At 44.1% G+C, this 22,661-nt stretch overlaps 1 protein-coding gene across 1 annotated transcript in view; it reads right to left on the minus strand.

The window, feature by feature from the left end:
* SLC52A2 (solute carrier family 52 member 2) overlaps window positions 1-22,661 on the minus strand; it is a 241,047-nt gene that overhangs the window by 209,245 nt on the left and 9,141 nt on the right. The gene's annotated exons all lie outside the window — the stretch shown is intronic.

The following is a 22,661-nucleotide window of genomic DNA, read 5'->3' on the forward strand; positions in this document are numbered from 1 at the left end:
TATATGTTAAACACCCGAGTTCCATATGGCTTAAATGCGAGGCATGATCTAATTACTCAATATTTACAGTGTCGGAAATATGCCTTCAGTCTCTCTTAATCATGTATAAAATGTATATAAAGTTATTTTTATGTTGTTTTTATCTACGTATATGGGCAGGTGCATAAAAATGTATAATAGGTGCAATTGATTGTATGCAAATATCCACCAATGAAAGTCTCAGAAGAAATTACTTAATTGGAATACTTTTCTAATGCAGATCATAACTAAGACCACCAGGTCGAAATGCGTAGATCGTCATTAGGTTCTATAGCCAGTGTGTACTGAGTGCTGGATGCCAAATATATGGATGTATTTTTAATATGTTTTCATTAAACGTTATTTTTTACCTTCACCACTCGCTGGACACACCTGCTTTTCTGTTGGTTTCATTGTGGCCACTTCACCCTGGTCCGTGCGAGGTGTTTGGTGATCACACAGGAGGTCAAGATAAAAGACATGGTTAGCTGATTTTTTTTTTCTCTACTTTGGAACTCTCTACCATGACATATCAGTCTCTCACCTACCATCGAAACCTTAAAAAGCAACCTGAAGACCCACCTCTTCCGGCAAGCCTACAACCTGCAGTAACCACCGATCGACCAAACCGCTGCATGACCAGCTCTACCCTCGCCTACTGTATCCTCACCCATCCCTTGTAGATTGTGAGCCCTCGCGGGCAGGGTCCTCTCTCCTCCTGTATCCTCACCCATCCCTTGTAGATTGTGAGCCCTCGCGGGCAGGGTCCTCTCTCCTCCTGTATCCTCACCCATCCCTTGTAGATTGTGAGCCCTCGCGGGCAGGGTCCTCTCTCCTCCTGTATCCTCACCCATCACTTGTAGATTGTGAGCCTTCGCGGGCAGGGTCCTCTCTCCTCCTGTATCCTCACCCATCCCTTGTAGATTGTGAGCCCTCGCGGGCAGGGTCCTCTCTCCTCCTGTATCCTCACCCATCCCTTGTAGACTGTGAGCCCTCGCGGGCAGGGTCCTCTCTCCTCCTGTATTCTCACCCATCCCTTGTAGATTGTGAGCCTTCGCGGGCAGGGTCTTCTCTCCTCCTGTATCCTCACCCATCCCTTGTAGATTGTGAGCCCTCGCGGGCAGGGTCCTCTCTCCTCCTGTATTCTCACCCATCCCTTGTAGATTGTGAGCCCTCGCGGGCAGGGTCCTCTCTCCTCCTGTATCCTCACCCATCCCTTGTAGATTGTGAGCCCTCGCGGGCAGGGTCCTCTCTCCTCCTGTACCAGTCGTGACTTGTGTTGTTTAAGATTATTGTTCTTGTTTTTATGTATACCCCTCCTTACATGTAAAGCGCCATGGAATAAATGGCGCTATAACAATGAGAGCCCAATATGTTACAACAAATTGTCAGCTTACAAGGCATGGTCTGGCGGAAGGGTAAGAGGTTCAGAAGTTTCAGAGCCCCAAAGCAGCTCTGTTGTGAATTCCGCTCTTGGGCTCCCTCCGGTGGTTGTAAGTAGCATTTTTGTGAGTTCTGCTCTTGGGCTCCCTCCTGTGGTTTTGAGTGGTATGGCTACTTCTTGGATTTAGTTTCTGCAGCTGTTTTCACTGATCGTCTTTCTGGCTTGGCTATATTAGTCTGGCCTTATCCCTCATTCAATGCCAGTTGGCAATTGTTCCAGCCTGGAGTTATTGCTCTTTGGATTTTCCTGACTCTCTGACCAGTTCAGCAAAGTTAAGTCCTTGCTTGTTCTATTGCAGTTCACTTGTTGTGGACTTTGTTGTTCAGCACTTTCTATGTTTTGCTCATTTGTCCAGCTTATCAGTATGGATCTATTCAGCTAAGCTGGAAGCTCTGGGCAGCAGAGTTTGCCCTCCACACCTTTAGTCAGGTGTGGAGATTTTTGCATTTCTCTGCGGTGGACTTTTTCTAGTTTTTTTTTTTACTGACCGCACAGCGTTCCGTCCTGTACTATTTCTATCTAGCTAGAAGTGGCCTCCTGTGCTAAATCTTGTTTCATACTACGTATGTCATTTCCTTCTCCTCTCACAGTCATTACATGTGGGGGGCTAATCTATCCTTTGGGGATTTTCTCTGAGGCAAGATAGTTTTCCTGCTTCTATCTTTAGGGGTAGTTAGCTCTTAGGCTGTGACGAGATGCCTAGGCAGAGTTAGGAGCATTCCACAGCTACTTCTAGTGTTGTGTTGAGCTTAGGGACTGCGGTCAGTATAGTTACCACCTGCTCAGAGCTAGTCGTATGTCGCTCCTTAATCACCAGACCATAACAGTACAACTGGCCAAAAATAAGCTGAATGCATCTCAAAAGAAGGAAAAGAAAAAGAGTTCTGAGCCATTTTTTTTTCTTTAGTTTGTTTTGTCTTTTTCCTTCCTCTTAATCTCTGGGTGATTCGGGATTTGGATGCAGGCATGGATGTTCAGGGTTTGTTTTCTCGTGTGGATCAGCTTGCTGCAAGAGTACAGAGTATTCAAGATTATGTTGTTTAGACTCCGGCCTTAGAGCCTAGAATTCCTACTCCGGATTTGTTTACGGGGATAGATCTAAGTTTTTGAACTTTAAAAAAAACTGCAATTTGTTTTTTGCCCTGAAGCCCCGTTCCTCTGGTGACCCCATTCAGCAAGTAAAGATAGTTATTTCTCTGCTGCGTGGCGACCCTCAGGACTGGGCATTCTCTCTTGAGTCAGGGGATCCGGCATTGCTCAATATACATAGTAAGGCCGAAAAAAGACATTTGTCCATCCAGTTCAGCCTATATTCCATCATAATAAATACCCAGATCTACGTCCTTCTACAGAACCTAATAATTGTATGATACAATATTGTTCTGCTCCAGGAAGACATCCAGGCCTCTCTTGAACCCCTCGACTGAGTTCGCCATCACCACCTCCTCAGGCAAGCAATTCCAAATTCTCACTGCCCTAACAGTAAAGAATCCTCTTCTATGTTGGTGGAAAAACCTTCTCTCCTCCAGACGCAAAGAATGCCCCCTTGTGCCCGTCACCTTCCTTGGTATAAACAGATCCTCAGCGAGATATTTGTATTGTCCCCTTATATACTTATACATGGTTATTAGATCGCCCCTCAGTCGTCTTTTTTCTAGACTAAATAATCCTAATTTCGCTAATCCATCTGGGTATTGTAGTTCTCCCATCCCCTTTATTAATTTTGTTGCCCTCCTTTGTACTCTCTCTAGTTCCATTATATCCTTCCTGAGCACCGGTGCCCAAAACTGGACACAGTACTCCATGTGCGGTCTAACTAGGGATTTGTACAGAGGCAGTATAATGCTCTCATCATGTGTATCCAGACCTCTTTTAATGCACCCCATGATCCTGTTTGCCTTGGCAGCTGCTGCCTGGCACTGGCTGCTCCAGGTAAGTTTATCATTAACTAGGATCCCCAAGTCCTTCTCCCTGTCAGATTTACCCAGTGGTTTCCCGTTCAGTGTGTAATGGTGATATTGATTCCCTCTTCCCATGTGTATAACCTTACATTTATCATTGTTAAACCTCATCTGCCACCTTTCAGCCCAAGTTTCCAACTTATCCAGATCCATCTGTAGCAGAATACTATCTTCTCTTGTATTAACTGCTTTACATAGTTTTGTATCATCTGCAAATATCGATATTTTACTGTGTAAACCTTTTACCAGATCATTAATGAATATGTTGAAGAGAACAGGTCCCAATACTGACCCCTGCGGTACCCCACTGGTCACAGCGACCCAGTTAGAGACTATACCATTTATAACCACCCTCTGCTTTCTATCACTAAGCCAGTTACTAACCCATTTACACACATGTTCCCCCAGACCAAGCATTCTCATTTTGTGTACCAACCTCTTGTGCGGCACGGTATCAAACGCTTTGGAAAAATCGAGATATACCACGTCCAATGACTCACCGTGGTCCAGCCTATAGCTTACCTCTTCATAAAAACTGATTAGATTGGTTTGACAGGAGCGATTTCTCATAAACCCATGCTGATATGGAGTTAAACAGTTATTCTCATTGAGATAATCCAGAATAACATCCCTCAGAAACCCTTCAAATATTTTACCAATATAGATGCATTCTTTCAATCGCTCGGATTATTGTATGACGAACCAAACTCTGTAGAGCATGCTGAGAAAACACTATTGGCCCTGTGTCAGGGTCAGGAAGCGGCAGAATTATACTGCCAGAAATTTAGAAATTGGTCTGTGCTCACTAAATGGAATGAGGATGCTCTGGCAGCAATTTTCAGAAAGGGTCTTTCTGAAGCCCTTAAAGACGTTATGGTGGGGTTTCCCACGCCTGTAGGTTTGAGCGAATCTATGTCTCTGGCCATTCAGATTGATCCTGAGGCCATGCAATTCAAGAAAAGCACATCCAGCCCATGAATGGCAGCGCTTCCCAGGACTCACATTCAAAGATGATATTTCATATTTTTTTATTTCATAACTTAAAATAGAAGAGATACCAGTATATGGATGTGCTTTTCTTGAACTACTCATCCTGTGTGAGCCTTACTCTGGCTCTCTCACTTGGATCCACCCGAGGCAAGCTGCAAGCCCTGTATACTGAAAAGTATCTCAGAGGGAATTTGGAGGATACACGATCTAAAGCCATTTTAGTCTTTTATCAGGTGAGTGCATAAAATTGTGCACCCTTTAAAGACTATAATATTGTGTTTACGCACTTAGGGCGCCGCGATTTGTCTGTTCTTCTCTCCCAAACAGGGTTTTTTTGTATATGAGGCCATGCAATGTCATAGGATTTTGACTAGAGCGGAACAGAGGGGATACAGACGTCAGAATGGGCTGTGTTTTTACTGTGGTGATTCTGCTCATGCTATTTCTGATTGCCCTAAGCGTATTAAGAGGGTCGCTAGGTCTGTTACCATTAGTACTGTGCAGCCTATGTTTCTCCTGTCTGTGACCCTGATTTGCTCATTGTCATCTTTTTCCGTTATGGCATTTGTGGATTCAGGCGCTGCTCTGAACTTAATGGACTTAGAATTCGCTAGGCGCTGTGGTTTTTCCTTGCAGCCTTTGCAGAGTCCCATACCCTTGAGGGGTATTGATGCTACACCATTGGCCAAGAATAATCCTCAGTATTGGACTCAGCTGACTATGTGCATGGCTCCTGCACATCAGGAAGATTGCCGTTTTCTGGTGTTGCATAATTTACATGATGTTGTTGTACTGGGTTTTCCATGGTTACAAGTACACAATCCAGTGCTGGATTGGAAATCAATGTCTGTGACTAGTTGGGGTTGTCAAGGGGTACATAGTGACGTTCCTTTAATGTCAATTTCCTCTTCCCCCTCTTGTGATGTTCCTGAATTTTTGTCAGATTTCCAGGATGTATTCGATGAGCCCAAGTCCAGTTCCCTTCCTCCACATAGGGACTGTGATTGTGCTATTGACTTGATTCCTGGCTGTAAGTTCCCTAAGGGCCGACTTTTCAATCTGTCTGTGCCAGAGCATGCCGCCATGCGGAGCTATGTTAAGGAGTCTTTAGAGAAGGGGCATATTCGGTCGTCTTCGTCACCATTGGGAGCTGGATTTTTTTTTTGTTGCCAAGAAGGATGGCTCCTTAAGACCCTGTATTGATTATCGCCTTCTTAATAAGATCACGGTCAAATTCCAATACCCTTTACCTTTGCTCTCTGATTTGTTTGCTAGGATTAAGGGGGCTAGTTGGTTTACCAAGATTGACCTTCGAGGGGCATATAATCTTGTTCGTATTAAACAGGGTGACGAATGGAAAACTGCATTTAATACGCCCGAAGGCCATTTTGAATACCTGGTGATGCCTATCGGGCTTTCTAATGCTCCTTCTGTATTTCAGTCCTTTATGCATGATATTTTCCGCAATTATCTTGACAAATTCTTGATTGTGTATTTGGATGATATTTTGATTTTTTCCAATGATTGGGAGTCTCATGTGAAGCAGGTCAGGATGGTATTCCAGATCCTTCGTGATAATGCTCTATTTGTGAAGGGGTCTAAGTGCCTGTTTGGAGTTCAGAAGGTCTCTTTTTTGGGGTTTATTTTTTCTCCTTCGTCTATAGAAATGGATCCTGTTAAGGTCCAAGCCATTCATGACTGGATTCAACCCACATCTGTGAAGAGCCTTCAGAAATTTTTGGGCTTTGCTAATTTTTATCGCCGTTTCATTGCCAACTTCTCTAGTGTGGTTAAACCCCTGACCGATTTGACGAAGAAAGGCGCTGATGTGACTAATTGGTCCTCTGAGGAGGTTGAGGCCTTTCAGGAGCTTAAACGCCGATTTACTTCTGCCCCTGTCTTGCGTCAGCCGGATGTTTCTCTTCCCTTTCAAGTTGAGGTTGACGCTTCTGAGATTGGGGCAGGGGCCGTTTTGTCACAGAGGAATTCTGATGTTTCCTTGATGAAGCCATGTGCCTTCTTTTCCCGAAAGTTTTCGCCTGCGGAACGCAATTATGATGTCGACAATCGGGAGTTGTTGGCTATGAAGTGGGCATTTGAGGAGTGGCGACATTGGCTTGAGGGAGCCAAGCACCGCATTGTGGTCTTGACCGATCACAAGAATCTGATTTACCTTGAGTCGGCCAAGCGGCTGAACCCTAGACAGGCTCGGTGGTCCCTGTTTTTCTCCCGTTTTGATTTTGTGGTCTCATATCTTCCAGGATCTAAGAATGTTAAAGCGGATGCCCTCTCTAGGAGTTTTTTGCCGGATTCTCCTGGAGTCCTTGAGCCGGTTGGCATTCTTAGGGAAGGGGTGATTCTGTCTGCCATCTCCCCTGATTTGCGCTTCGGGAGTTTCAGGCTGATAAACCTGACCGCTGTCCTGTGGGGAAGCTGTTTGTTCCTGATAGATAAACAAGTAAGGTAATTTCTGAGGTCCATTGTTCTGTGTTGGCCGGTCATCCTGGGTGTCACACGATATGGTATGAAATATCATAAGTAGTTCTCTTGCTAGCCTGCGTGGGCTAAGCCACCCTTCTTGGAGTGATACTGCAACAGTTTGTAGCTGCAAATTCCTGGCTTTCCTTAACATAGTAACATAGTAACATAGTTAGTAAGGCCGAAAAAAGACATTTGTCCATCCAGTTCAGCCTATATTCCATCATAATAAATCCCCAGATCTACGTCCTTCTACAGAACCTAATTGTATGATACAATATTGTTCTGCTCCAGGAAGACATCCAGGCCTCTCTTGAACCCCTCGACTGAGTTCTCCATCACCACCTCCTCAGGCAAGCAATTCCAGATTCTCACTGCCCTAACAGTAAAGAATCCTCTTCTATGTTGGTGGAAAAACCTTCTCTCCTCCAGACGCAAAGAATGCCCCCTTGTGCCCGTCACCTTCCTTGGTATAAACAGATCCTCAGCGAGATATTTGTATTGTCCCCTTATATACTTATACATGGTTATTAGATCGCCCCTCAGTCGTCTTTTTTCTAGACTAAATAATCCTAATTTCGCTAATCTATCTGGGTATTGTAGTTCTCCCATCCCCTTTATTAATTTTGTTGCCCTCCTTTGTACTCTCTCTAGTTCCATTATATCCTTCCTGAGCACCGGTGCCCAAAACTGGACACAGTACTCCATGTGCGGTCTAACTAGGGATTTGTACAGAGGCAGTATAATGCTCTCATCATGTGTATCCAGACCTCTTTTAATGCACCCCATGATCCTGTTTGCCTTGGCAGCTGCTGCCTGGCACTGGCTGCTCCAGGTAAGTTTATCATTAACTAGGATCCCCAAGTCCTTCTCCCTGTCAGATTTACCCAGTGGTTTCCCATTCAGTGTGTAATGGTGACATTGATTCCTTCTTCCCATGTGTATAACCTTACATTTATCATTGTTAAACCTCATCTGCCACCTTTCAGCCCAAGTTTCCAACTTATCCAGATCCATCTGTAGCAGAATACTATCTTCTCTTGTATTAACTGCTTTACATAGTTTTGTATCATCTGCAAATATCGATATTTTACTGTGTAAACCTTCTACCAGATCATTAATGAATATGTTGAAGAGAACAGGTCCCAATACTGACCCCTGCGGTACCCCACTGGTCACAGCGACCCAGTTAGAGACTATACCATTTATAACCACCCTCTGCTTTCTATCACTAAGCCAGTTACTAACCCATTTACACACAATTTCCCCCAGACCAAGCATTCTCATTTTGTGTACCAACCTCTTGTGCGGCACGGTATCAAACGCTTTGGAAAAATCGAGATATACCACGTCCAATGACTCACCGTGGTCCAGCCTATAGCTTACCTCTTCATAAAAACTGATTAGATTGGTTTGACAGGAGCGATTTCTCATAAACCCATGCTGATATGGAGTTAAACAGTTATTCTCATTGAGATAATCCAGAATAACATCCCTCAGAAACCCTTCAAATATTTTACCAACAATAGAGGTTAGACTTACTGGCCTATAATTTCCAGGTTCACTTTTAGAGCCCTTTTTGAATATTGGCACCACATTTGCTATGCGCCAATCCTGCGGAACAGACCCTGTCTCTATAGAGTCACTAAAAATAAGAAATAATGGTTTATCTATTACATTACTTAGTTCTCTTAGTACTCGTGGGTGTATGCCATCCGGACCCGGAGATTTATCTATTTTAATCTTATTTAGCTGGTTTCGCACCTCCTCTTGGGTTAGATTGGTGACCCTTAATATAGGGTTTTCATTGTTTCTTGGGATTTCACCTAGCATTTCATTTTCCACCGTGAATACCGTGGAGAAGAAGGTGTTTAATATGTTAGCTTTTTCCTCGTCATCTACAACCATTCTTTCCTCACTATTTTTTAAGGGGCCTACATTTTCAGTTTTTATTCTTTTACTATTGATATAGTTGAAGAACAGTTTGGGATTAGTTTTACTCTCCTTAGCAATGTGCTTCTCTGTTTCCTTTTTGGCAGCTTTAATTAGTTTTTTAGATAAAGTATTTTTCTCCCTATAGTTTTTTAGAGCTTCAATGGTGCCATCCTGCTTTAGTAGTGCAAATGCTTTTTACTGTTAATTGCCTGTCTTACTTCTTTGTTTAGCCACATTGGGTTTTTCCTATTTCTAGTCCTTTTATTCCCACAAGGTATAAACCGCTTACAGTGCCTATTTAGGATGTTCTTAAACATTTCCCATTTATTATCTGTATTCTTATTTCTGAGGATATTGTCCCAGTCTACCAGATTAAGGGCATCTCTAAGCTGGTCAAACTTTGCCTTCCTAAAGTTCAGTGTTTTTGTGACTCCCTGACAAGTCCCCCTAGTGAAAGACAGGTGAAACTGTACAATATTGTGGTCGCTATTTCCTAGATGCCCAACCACCTGCAGATTTGTTATTCTGTCAGGTCTATTAGATAGTATTAGGTCTAAAAGTGCTGCTCCTCTGGTTGGATTCTGCACCAATTGTGAAAGATAATTTTTCTTGGTTATTAGCAGAAACCTGTTGCCTTTATGGGTTTCACAGGTTTCTGTTTCCCAGTTAATATCCGGGTAGTTAAAGTCCCCCATAACCAGGACCTCATTATGGGTTGCAGCTTCATCTATCTGCTTTAGAAGTAGACTTTCCATGGTTTCTGTTATATTTGGGGGTTTGTAACAGACCCCAATGAGAATTTTGTTACCATTTTTCCCTCCATGAATTTCGACCCATATGGACTCGACATCCTCATTTCCTTCGCTAATATCCTCCCTTAAAGTGGACTTTAGACAAGACTTTACATAGAGACAAACCCCTCCTCCTCTCCGATTTTTACGATCCTTTCTAAACAGACTGTAACCCTGTAAGTTAACTGCCCAGTCATAGCTTTCATCTAACCATGTCTCGGTTATTCCCACTATGTCAAAGTTACCTGTAGATATTTCTGCTTCTAGTTCTTCCATCTTGTTTGTCAGGCTTCTGGCGTTTGTGAGCATGCAGTTTAGAGGATTTTGTTTTGTTCCAATCTCTCAGATTGGATCTCTTTGTTCCCTTCTCAGAGAGTGTGGGGGTTAGGAGAGCCAAAGGTATTTACGACCGGCATTTTCTGTGTAAGCTCTTGTCCAGCTATAAGTGAAGTAGAAACTTCGAGGATCCATGAAATATTCTTTGTTTAGTTTTTGTTAATTAGGCAAACGATTTAAGCTAGAAATACGAAAATATATATTCTTATTCTCACTCGGTGTATCTACTCATCCCGCGAAACACGGGCTTCTAACTCCATCTGGTAAAGAAGTAGGGATTTCTCTGTAAATATGTATCCCAGATAGGACATATTTGATCTCATTAGAATGCTCACGTTGATCCGAGATGAATGATGAGTTTGTTAGGACTATAACATGTTTTGTAGCGGAGTTATCGAAATTAGATATAGATTATAAAAATGAGTTAACTGAAGAGGTAGGAGGGACGAGGTGATCCAACCCCTTTTTGGGATGTTACAGGCTTAAGCTATAACTGTCTGCACACATCCCCAGCTTGCGTCTTGTCCTTTTTTCCTGGAAGAGCTGAGTACATCCCATGAGCTGGGACGTATGGAAAACTGCCCTAGCCTGGGTGCCTGCCATGCTTTGAACATGTGAGTGTTATCTTTTCTCCTTTATTCCCTTTATGTTATAATTACCCGTGTACATATTTGCAATTGTCTCATTTATAATATCTTTATAAAATATTTTTGATAAAGCACTGCCTAATTTTTTATGGGATATAATATTTAATATTAGTTCGTTCTCCTGTTCTAAACCGTACCCTAAGTCTTCTGAAGGAAAATACGCTACTGTTACTTTTGTGTTGGGTTAGCTTCGGACCCGTTTAATCGAAGCTGGTGGCAGCGATACCGTGTGCAGACTGTTGAGTGATGCTGTAGCGACTGCAGCATTGATAATTATTGTTCCTGCCTGAGTGGGAGTAGTTTATTGCGTCGCTGCAGCGTGCCCAATAGCCAGTACATAGCAGGCAGCCTTTCTGGCGACTAATTACCCAGGGTGCAGTACCTAATCTGACCTGAGAGTAAGGGGGGCGCCAGAGAGCTGCAAGTGTTAAGTGGAACTGTAAGCGGGATATACATAAATCCCTGCAGTTTATGGTATATTGAAAGCAGTGGGATACCTAGTATAAGCCCCTGCTGTAACCTAAGAGGTCAATAGCCTTGTGTGTGTTTTCTCATCACATTGTTAGCAGTGGAGGGATAACTAAGATAAGCCCCCTGCACATGTGATAGCCGTCTGTTGGCCCAAAGCCACCCCAACCCGTGACGTAGGGGTGACGGTCACGGTATGAATTGTGAAAAATTGGTGACAGCGGTCAGGGGATTCCTGGCATTTCACTACCTGGGGCACCGGGTAGGCGGGAACACCCTGAAGCCAGAGCCTGACAAAGTGGGAGTGATCGTGAACTGGCCCATTCCCGTGACCAAGAAACAGGTGATGTCCTTCTTGGGCACTGCAGGGTACTATAGGCGCTTCATACAGCACTATAGTAGCCTGGCAAAACCTTTGACTGACCTCACCAGGAAGAAGCTACCTCACATCGTCAACTGGACAGATGGCTGTGAGGGGGCCTTCCAGGCGTTGAAAACCGCACTGTGCAACGCCCCTGTGTTGAAAGCAGCCGACGCCAGCGAGTTTGGCCTTGGTGCTGTGCTCAGCCAGGTTGACTTGGAGGACCAAGAGCACCCCGTGTTATACCTGAGCCGGAAGCTTTTGCCGACGGAAGTGGCCTACTCCACCATCGAGAAGGAGTGCCCGGCCATAGTCTGGGCCCTGCAGCACTTGCAGCCCTACTTGTACGGTCGTCCCTTCACTGTGGTGACCGACCACGACCCTCTGCGCTGGCTAAACGCCATGGGTGGAACCAACGGCAGGTTGCTACGCTGGAGCCTTGCCCTTCAGCAGTTTGACTTCACCATTGAACACAAAACAGGCAAAGAGCATGGGAATGCAGATGGACTGTCCCGCCAGGGTGAACCCACTGAGGTGCGCATGGAGGCATACCGTGCGGTACTACCTCCCTAGCGCACACCAAAAGGGGGAGGTGTCACGATATGGTATGAAATGTCATAAGTAGTTCTCTTGCTAGCCTGCGTGGGCTAAGCCCCCCTTCTTGGAGTGATAGTGCAACAGTTTGTAGCTGCAAATTCCTGGCTTTCCTTCTCAGAGAGTGTGGGGGTTAGGAGAGCCAAAGGTATTTACGACCGGCATTTCCTGTGTAAGCTCTTGTCCAGCTATAAGTGAAGTAGAAACTTCGAGGATCCATGAAAGATTCTTTGTTTAGTTTTTGTTAGATATTAGGCAAACGATTTAAGCTAGAAATACGAAAATATATATTCTTATTCTCACTCGGTGTATCTACCCATCCCGCGAAACACGGGCTTCTAACTCAATCTGGTAAAGAAGTAGGGATTTCTCTGTAAATATGTATCCCAGATAGGACATATTTGATCTCATTAGAATGCTCACGTTGATCCGAGATGAATGATGAGTTTGTTAGGACTATAACATGTTTTGTAGCGGAGTTATCGAAATTAGATATAGATTAGAAAAATGAGTTAACTGAAGAGGTAGGAGGGACGAGGTGATCCAACCCCTTTTTGGGATGTTACAAGCTTAAGCTATAACTGTCTGCACACATCCCCAGCTTGCGTCTTGTCCTTTTTTCCTGGAAGAGCTGAGTACATCCCATGAGCTGGGACGTATGGAAAACTGCCCTAGCCTGGGTGCCTGCCATGCTTTGAACATGTGAGTGTTATCTTTTCTCCTTTATTCCCTTTATGTTATAATTACCCGTGTACATTTTTGCAATTGTCTCATTTGTAATATGTTTATAAAATATTTTTGATAAAGCACTGCCTAATGTTTTATGGGATATAATATTTAATATTAGTTCGTTCTCCTGTTCTAAACCGTACCCTAAGTCTTCTGAAGGGAAATACGCTACTGTTACTGTTGTGTTGGGTTAGCTTCGGACCCGTTTAATCGAAGCTGGTGGCGGCGATACCGTGTGCAGACTGTTGAGTGATGCTGTAGCGACTGCGGCGTTGATATTGTTCCTGCCTGAGTGGGAGTAGTTTATCGCGTCGCTGCAGCGTGCCCAATAGCCAGTACATAGCAGGCAGCCTTTCTGGCGACTAATTACCCAGGGTGCAGTACCTAATCTGACCTGAAAGTAAGGGGGGCGCCAGAGAGCTGCAAGTGTTAAGTGGAACTGTAAGCGGGATATACATAAATCCCTGCAGTTTGTGGTATATTGAAAGCAGTGGGATACCTAGAATAAGCCCCTGCAGTAACCTAAGAGGTCAATAGCCTTGTGTGTGTTTTCTCATCACATTGTTAGCAGTGGAGGGATAACTAAGATAAGCCCCCTGCACATGTGATAGCCGTCTGTTGGCCCAAAGCCACCCCAACCCGTGATGTAGGGGTGACGGTCACGGTGTGAATTGTGAAAAATTGGTGGCAGCGGTCAGGGGATTCCTGACACTGGGATTTTTGGTACCAGAGATTTGGTTGCTAGGTCCTTTTGGTGGCCTTCCTTGTCGCGGGATGTGCGTTCTTTTGTGCAGTCCTGTGGGACTCGTGCCCGGGCTAAGCCTTGCTGTTCCCGCGCTAGTGGGTTGCTTTTGCCTTTGCCCGTCCCGGAGGGGCCTTGGACGCATATTTCCATGGATTTTTTTTTCGGATCTTCCTGTGTCCCAGAGGATGTCTGTTATCTGGGTGGTTTGTGACCGGTTCTCTAAAATGGTCCACTTGGTACCTTTACCTAAATTGTCTTCCTCCTCTGATTTGGTTCCATTGTTTTTCCAACATGTTGTTTGTTTGCATGGCATTCCGGAGAATATTGTGTCTGACAGAGGTTCCCAGTTTGTTTCCAGGTTTTGGCGGGCCTTTTGTGCTAGGATGGGTATAGATTTGTCTTTTTCTTCGGCGTTCCATCCTCAGACAAATGGTCAAACTGAGCGAACTAATCAAACCTTGGAGACCTATTTGAGATGTTTAGTGTCTGCTGATCAGGATGATTGGGTGACTTTCTTGCCGTTGACCGAGTTTGCCCTTAATAATCGGGCTAGTTCGGCTACTTTGGTTTCGCCTTTCTTTTGTAATTTTTGGTTTCCATCCTCGTTTTTCTTCAGGGCAGGTTGAGCCTTCTTATTGTCCTGGTGTAGATTCTGTGATGGACAGGTTACAGCAGATTTGGACTCATGTGGTAGACAATTTGACGTTGTCCCAGGAAAAGGCTCAGCGTTTTGCTAACCGCCGTCGGTGTGTTGGTCCTCGGCTTCGTGTGGGGGATTGGGTTTGGTTGTCCTCTCGTCATGTTCCTATGAAGGTTTCTTCCCCTAAGTTCAAGCCTCGGTTTATTGGTCCTTATAAGATTTCTGAGATTATCAATCCTGTGTCTTTTCGTTTGGCCCTTCCAGCCTCTTTTGCCATCCACAATGTTTTTCATAGATCTTTGTTGCGGAGATATGTGGTGCCCATTGTTCCTTCTGTTGATCCTCCTGCCCCGGTGTTGGTTGAGGGAGAGTTGGAATATGTGGTTGAGAAAATTTTGGATTCTCGTTTTTCGAGTCGGAAGCTTCAGTATCTTGTCAAGTGGAAGGGTTATGGCCAGGAGGATAATTCTTGGGTTGTTGCCTCCGATGTTCATGCCGCCGATTTGGTTCGTGCTTTTCATTTGGCTCGTCCTGATCAGCCTGGGGGCTCTGGTGAGGGTTCGGTGACCCCTCCTCAAGGGGGGGGGGGTACTGTTGTGAATTCCGCTCTTGGGCTCCCTCCGGTGGTTGTAAGTAGCATTTTTGTGAGTTCTGCTCTTGGGCTCCCTCCTGTGGTTTTGAGTGGTATGGCTGCTTCTTGGATTTAGTTTCTGCAGCTGTTTTCACTGATCGTCTTTCTGGCTCGGCTATATTAGTCTGGCCTTATCCCTCATTCAATGCCAGTTGGCAATTGTTCCAGCCTGGAGTTATTGCTCTTTGGATTTTCCTGACTCTCTGACCAGTTCAGCAAAGTTAAGTCCTTGCTTGTTCTTTTGCAGTTCACTTGTTGTGGACTTTGTTGTTCAGCACTTTCTATGTTTTGCTCATTTGTCCAGCTTATCAGTATGGATATATTCAGCTAAGCTGGAAGCTCTGGGCAGCAGAGTTTGCCCTCCACACCTTTAGTCAGGTGTGGAGATTTTTGCATTTCTCTGCGGTGGACTTTTTCTAGTTTTTTTTTACTGACCGTACAGCGTTCTGTCCTGTACTTTTTCTATCTAGCTAGAAGTGGCATGCTGTGCTAAATCTTGTTTCATACTACGTATGTCATTTCCTTCTCTCACAGTCATTATTTGTGGGGGGCTAAACTATCCTTTGGGGATTTTCTCTGAGGCAAGATAGTTTTCCTGCTTCTATCTTTAGGGGTAGTTAGCTCTTAGGCTGTGACGAGATGCCTAGGCAGAGTTAGGAGCATTCCACGGCTACTTCTAGTGTTGAGTTTAGGGACTGCGGTCAGTATAGTTATCACCTGCTCAGAGCTAGTCGCATGTCGCTCCTTAATCACCAGACCATAACACAGCTCCTCTTTGGCCAGAGGGGAATGATCAGAATTTTTTTGACCCTGTCTGTTCTGAACCTCTTACCCTTCCACCAGACCATGACCTTCAACATCAAGGTGCAATTTGTCATCTGGCTCCCCATAGCTTATGCTTGGCAGCCTGGCTTCTGAAGCCTCACTCCTGAAAGCCAGAGGTCTCTCAGATGCCGTCATAAGCATCCTGCAAAAAAGGAAACTGTTCACTAATGCCGTCTATGCTAAGATATGGAACACCTTCTGTACGTGGTATGGATCCACTCCCATCGATCCATTTCATCCTGATATGGCCAGAAAATTGAACTTCCTACAGGACCGCTTATCAAAAGGGCTAAAATCTTGTACCCTGAAAGTCCAGGTGTCGGCCCTGAGTTCCTTCTTTGACCAAATCCTGGCACACCACAGATGGACAGATGTTCATGACAGCTGCCTATATCCAAGGAGGTCCAATGTAGTTCCATCTTGGGACCTGAATATACACTGCTCAAAAATAAAGTGAACACTTAAACAGCTGAATATAATGGCAAGTATATTTGGCTCACAATATTCTGAAGACATCTTTTCTTGAGTGCGACTGTTGATGTTCTTGACTACATTCTGGAGAATCCCTCCATGTTCAGTCTGCACCAATCTTAGCAAGAGTGCACGTCTTGTTCTTCACTATAATGCCAAGTAAATCAAACTTCTGTGAAATCAAACTGTCCACTTAGGAAGCAACACTGTTTGACAATCAATTTCACATGCTGTTGTGCAAATGGAATAAACAACAGATGGAAATTATTGGCAATCATCAAGACACACTCAGTAAAGGAGTGGTTCTGCAGGTGGGGACCAGAGACCACATTTCAGTAACCAATGCTTTCTGGCTGATGTTTTGGTCACTTTCGAATGTTGGTTGTGATGTCACACTTGTGGTAGCATGAGACGGACTCTACAATCCACACAAGTGGCTCAGGTAGTGCAGCTCATCCAGAATGGCACATCAATGCAAGCTGTGGCAAGAAGGTTTACTTTGTCTGCCAGCGTAGTGTCCAGAGGCTGGAGGCACTACCAGGAGACAGGCCAGTACACCAGGAGAAGTGGATGGGGCCATAGGCGGGCAACAACCCAGCAGCAGGACCGCTACCTCAGCCTTTGTGCAAGGAGGAAGAGCACTGCCAGAGCCCTGCAAAATGACCTCCAGCAGGCCACAAATGTGCATGTCTCTGCACAAACTGTTAGAAACCGACTCCATGAGGATGGTCTGAGTGCCCGATGTCCACAAATGGGGGTTGTGCTCACAGCTCAACACCATGCAGGACGCTTGGCATTTGCCACAGAACACCAGGATTGGCAAATTCGCCACTGGCACCCTGTGCTCTTGACAGATGAAAGCAGGTTCACACTGAGCACATGTGACAGAGTCTGGAGATGCCGTGCAGAGCGATCTGCCTGCAACATCCTTCAGCATGACCGGTTTGGCAGTGGGTCAGTAATGGTATGAGGTGGCATTTCTTTGGAGGGCCGCACAGCCCTCCATGTACTCACTAGAGTTAGCCTGACTGCCATTAGATACCGAGATGAGATCCTCAGACTTCTTGTGAGTCCATATGCTGGTGCAGTTGGCTCTGGGTTCCTCCTAATGCAGGACAATGCCAGACCTCATGTGGCTGGAGTGTGTCAGCAGTTCCTTCAAGATGAAGGCATTGAAGCTATGGACTCGCCCGCCCGTTCCCCAGACCTGAATCCGATTGAACACATCTGGGACATCATGCCTCGCACCAACGTCACGTTGCACCACAAACTGTCCTGGAGTTGGTGGATGCTTTAGTCCAGGTCCAGGAGGAGATCCCTGAGGAGACCATCTGCCGCCTCGTCAGGAGCATGCCCAGACATTGTAGGGATGTCATACAGGCATGTGGAGGCCACACACACTACTGAGCATCATTTCGTTGTCTTAAGGCATTTCCACTGAAGTCGGATTAACCTGTAACTTAATTTTCCACTTTGATTTTGAGCATCATTCCAACTCCAGACCTCCGTGGGATATTAGTTGTGATTTATGTTGATAATTTTTAGGTTTTATTGTTCTCAACGCATTCCATTATGTAATAAATGAAGATTTACAACTGGATAATATTTCATTCAGTGATATCCAGGATGTGGGAATTTAGTGTTCCCTTTATTTTTTTGAGCAGTGTAGTATTGAGTGACCAGAATGGTGACTGGTCTGCAAACCATGTCCTATGAGGAACGTTTACAGGATTTGGGAATGTTTAGCTTGCAAAAAAGAAGACTGAGAGGAGACTTAATAGCTGTCTACAAATATCTCAAGGGCTGTCACATTGTAGAGGGATCATCTTTATTCTCATTTGCACAAGGAAAGACTAGAAGCAATGGGATGAAACTGAATGGGAGGAGACACAGATTAGATATTAGAATAAACCTTTTAACAGAGTGATCAATGAGTGGAACAGGCTGCCACGAGAGGTTGTGAGTTCTCCTTCAATGGAAGTCTTCAAACAGGCTGGACTGACACCTGTCTGGGATGATTTAGTGAATCCTACTTTGAGCAAGTGGTTAGACTAGATGACCCAGGAGGTCCCTTCCAACTCTACCATTCTATGATTCTACGAGTGGTCTGACTATTCTGCCCTTTGAACATATGGACCAAGTCCAAATGGATAAACTATCTGGAAAGCTGCTTTATTGGTAGCCAATACGACAGCATGGAGGGTAGGCGAGATACAGGCCCTATCCATTAGGGAACCGTATTTGAAAATCCTGGTTAACAAAATAATCCTTCTCTTAGACCCTTCCTTCCTTCTGTGAAGGAACAAATTAAGAAAGATTCTCCATTTTGTGCTTTTGACTCCATTTTCTTGTTGCTTAAAGATAAATTCTGTTATTTAATTAGGTAAAAGATTATAGCTGTCATGAAGTAACTTTATCTTGTTGTTCACAAGTCTGTTATTCAACTAGGCTATTGCTCATGTTCTGCTACAAGGGTAGAGTGTTCTAACAGTGTTCTAACTTGAACCAGATAAGGGACTTGGGGGTGTATCGCTATACAAGACTCTGAGGCACCTGTTGGTATGCTTTTTCTATGCCAAGAAGACACGACCATATATGTAGTTTCCGGTTTTTCTGTATCCTCACAGGTTGTTTTTCCTGCATTTTTATAGGTTAAGTGCTGAAAGTGTGTTCTTATGCTGATTGGTTGAAGTATAACTTCTATGATTAGGAAAAGTGATACACAATAAACTGGGGCCAGAGATCTGCTCGATCCTCCCAAACAGAGACATACTTCTCCATCTGGTCATTTTCAGTTGCCGGCAACGCCCTGTTAATTAATTTGAAAATCACTAGGTCAACCATGAAGGGTCACTTTATATCCTCCCTCAACACTTCCTAAAGTGACATCTGACTTTCACATGCCACATGTCCTAGGAAATAATTCATTCATTTTGTGGGAAACCAAAGGATGATAGAGAAGCAGAATTTCATTCTCTAGATGTTTGGAGAACCATCCTCTTTCAGCTAAGGCTGGTTTCACACTTGCGTTTTTGAACGCATGCGTTTTAAAAAAAAAAACGCATGGTGCAAAAACGCGTGTAAACGCTGCGTTTTTTTGACGCACGCGTTTAACGCATGCGTCAAAAAAACGCAGCGTTTACACGCGTTTACATGCGTTTTTGCATGCGTTTGCGTTTTTTTGAGCATTTTCCAAAAAAAAAAAAAAATGCAAAAAAAATGGTTACCAGACACAACCAATGGGAATAGAGAGGGCGTATATGATTGTCTCTCAATATATAGACCCTAGGGGTACAGAAATGTTCAGATCTTGCTACTGTTTCCGGTGTCATGATGGATCTTTCAATGGAGAACTTTTATTTCAAACTGGAGTTCAGCTTCAAGATTTTCCTTGCCTGTGTTTTTGCTTGGGACCAAGACCGAAACCGCCAAAGATGGAGAAGGAGACAGCGTCGGCGTTTTTGGAGGCACCCCATCATTGAAGTGCGTGAGAGCCGTGGAGCATATCACACGCTCTATGCGGAGCTGAATACCAACCCGGAGAAATTCCAGGATTACACGGGAATGTCTCAAGAATCTTTCCGGGATTTACTGTCTCGTGTCGAAGGATCCATACGGCGACAGGACACACGGCTCCGTAGAGCGATTCCACCTGAGGAACATCTGTTAGTGACATTATGGTAAGTTCCAAAACTAAACCAATGACCGTCAAATTTTTGGTTATGACCTGTTTTTTATGTTGTTTTTTTTTTTTTTTTTTTTAAACACACCATTAAAAGAGCCGATTTTAAATGTTTTTTCTTGTTTCTTTTTCTTCTAGATTTCTTGCCACAGGAGAGAGTTTATCTTCCCTCCACTTCCAATACCGCCTTGGAATCTCAACCCTGTCCGGAATTGTTGTGGACACTTGTCGTGCGTTATGGAATGTACTCCGTGAGGAGTTTATACCAGTACCCACCGTGGACATGTGGCGGGAAATTTCTGAAAAATTTTTCAACATGTGTGATTTCCCCATCTGTATAGGGGCGGTGGATGGAAAGCACATCCGCATTATAAAACCTGCTAGAACCGGATCTCAGTTTTTTAACTACAAAAAATATTTTTCGGTAGTTCTCATGGCAATAGCGGATGCGGAGTGTCGCTTCATCGCCGTGGACATTGGAGCTTTTGGCCGTGGCAATGATTCCCAGACTTTTAAGAGCTCGGATATGGGCCGTCGTGTGTATGACAACAATTTTAATTTTCCCCCTCCACAGCCTCTCCCCAACACTCAAGGCCCACCGCTGCCATTTGTTATGGTTGGGGATGAGGCCTTCCAGATGTGTGAAAATCTCCTGAAGCCATATTCTAGTAGGGACTTGGACCACACTAGAAGAATCTTCAACTACAGACTGACCAGGGCCAGAAGAACCGTAGAGTGCAGCTTTGGCATTCTGGTTGCTAAATGGCGCATTCTTGCAACAGCCATCAATCTAAAAGTGGAAACAGTGGACGAGGTGGTCAAAGCCTGTGTGGTTCTACACAATTACCTCATTGCTAATGAGCGACCCCACATTGAACTTGATGAACCAGTTTCACACCCACTGCCTGATTTTCAGCATCACCCGATGCGGTCAACTGCAGCCGTTGGTCTTATGCGGGACCAATTTGCGGCCTATTTTGTGTCCGATATTGGACGGGTGTCATGGCAGGACAATGTTGTGTAAATGTCCTGTTGTATGTTTATCTTTACAAATTATTAAATACTGATACAAATTTTAAAAATTAATAAACTTGAGTGTTGGTTGTGTTGAGCATGTCTCCTATCTTTTTCCTCTCTAAACAAAGGTTGACCAAAGATGGGCAGTAGATGTGTATATCATATTTTGTAATCCAAAACCAGGAGTGGGTGATAGATGATGAGGTAATAGTTATTTTTTTTTATCATAATTGACCTCTTGTTGCACTCCCTATTTTGGTTTACAAATAATGATATAAAACACAGGCCGCATACTTATAATAATGGAGAAAAATGTTGATTTATTGGTAATCTTGTTGACGTCATTGCGTCAAGACTGTCACGCTCTCTATACCCATCAAGTCAAGTGTAAGAAATAATGAATTCATGATAAACATATACATGCTCATGAATTCACAATTTCTTACACCTGGCCAGGTGAGCATAGATATGTAGCGTGTGACAACCATTGTCACATAATGTGCTATATAAATAAGAGAATATGGTGAATATACAAGGCAGTAATCAACTCAATAGGTCAGGTGTCTATTTTGACATCTGACCGGTTCAGTTGAGTTCTGAACTTGATTTCCACCATTTTCTCTTTGTACAGTGACACTACACTAGGTACAATAATAAGAGTATGGAAATAACTAATATTTTTTTGGCCAACTCATATCTGTATACTGAAGAAACACATATTGATGTTGTCTTGTATTTTATACTACTGGAGATATGTTTTGGCCAAAAGAATAAGTGTGTGGCGAAGTTTATTGGTGTGTATTGAGAGCGGTGAAAGACACAATAAACCAAGCATAATTGTTGCAAATTAACTTTTTTTTTATTGAGTTTTAACAACCAAATTTATTTTTTTGTACCGCGACGGGTTGTACCGCGACGGCTTGGGTAGAGTGACGTAACCGGGGGGTGTTGAGAACTGAAGCCTGGCTCACCGTGGAGGAGGCAGAGGTGGCAGGAGAAGGGGCAATAAAACTGGAAGGGTCTGGAAGTTCGGGGATGGGGCTTAAAACATGAGGGGCTTGAGACGCACTGGAAGGGTGAGACACAACAGACAATACAGTTAAGTAAATAAGGCAGCACACTGCAGCGCTAAAACATCCAAACTTGAAAACACGAAATTTGAACTGCATTACTGCACTAGAAATATGAAAAATGAGAGCTTTTAGTGCATAAAAATGGCCAATTTTATGTGTACCTGGTAGCCTCTTTACGGCATCTCTCTTATACCAGGTCCTACGCTTGCCTTACCTCGCTGAGAATAAACGTCTACATCTGAATGGGTACATGTGAAAACCTCTTCTTAGACTAAAATTCTCTCTCTATGGAGGGGTATTGGACCTGCTGTAATTAAAACACCTGTGGCTAGGAGGCGGAGTGCACGATCAGGAGGCTAAAGAATACATTTCAAAAACCTGACCTGCACATCCAAACATAGACTAAGTGTGAACAGGTGCTGAACCCAGAGTCGCCAACTCGTATATAGTTAAGTAAATAAGGCAGCACACTGCAGCGCCAAAACATGCAAACTTGAAAACACAAAATTTTTATGCGCTAAAAGCTCTCATTTTTCATATTTCTAGTGCAGTAATGCAGTTCAAATTTCGTGTTTTCAAGTTTGCATGTTCAGGTGTTTTATTACAGCAGGTCCAATACCCCTCCACAGAGAGAGAGAATTTTAGTCTAAGAAGAGGTTTCACATGTACCCATTCAGATGGCGACGTTTATTCTCAGCGAGGTAAGGCAAGCGTAGGACCTGGTATAAGAGAGGTGCCGTAAAGAGGCTACCAGGTACACATAAAATTGGCCATTTTTATGCGCTAAAAGCTCTCATTTTTCATATTTCTAGTGCAGCAATGCAG

Source organism: Ranitomeya imitator, chromosome 6, assembly GCF_032444005.1.
Source record: "Ranitomeya imitator isolate aRanImi1 chromosome 6, aRanImi1.pri, whole genome shotgun sequence".
Taxonomy (NCBI): domain Eukaryota; kingdom Metazoa; phylum Chordata; class Amphibia; order Anura; family Dendrobatidae; genus Ranitomeya; species Ranitomeya imitator.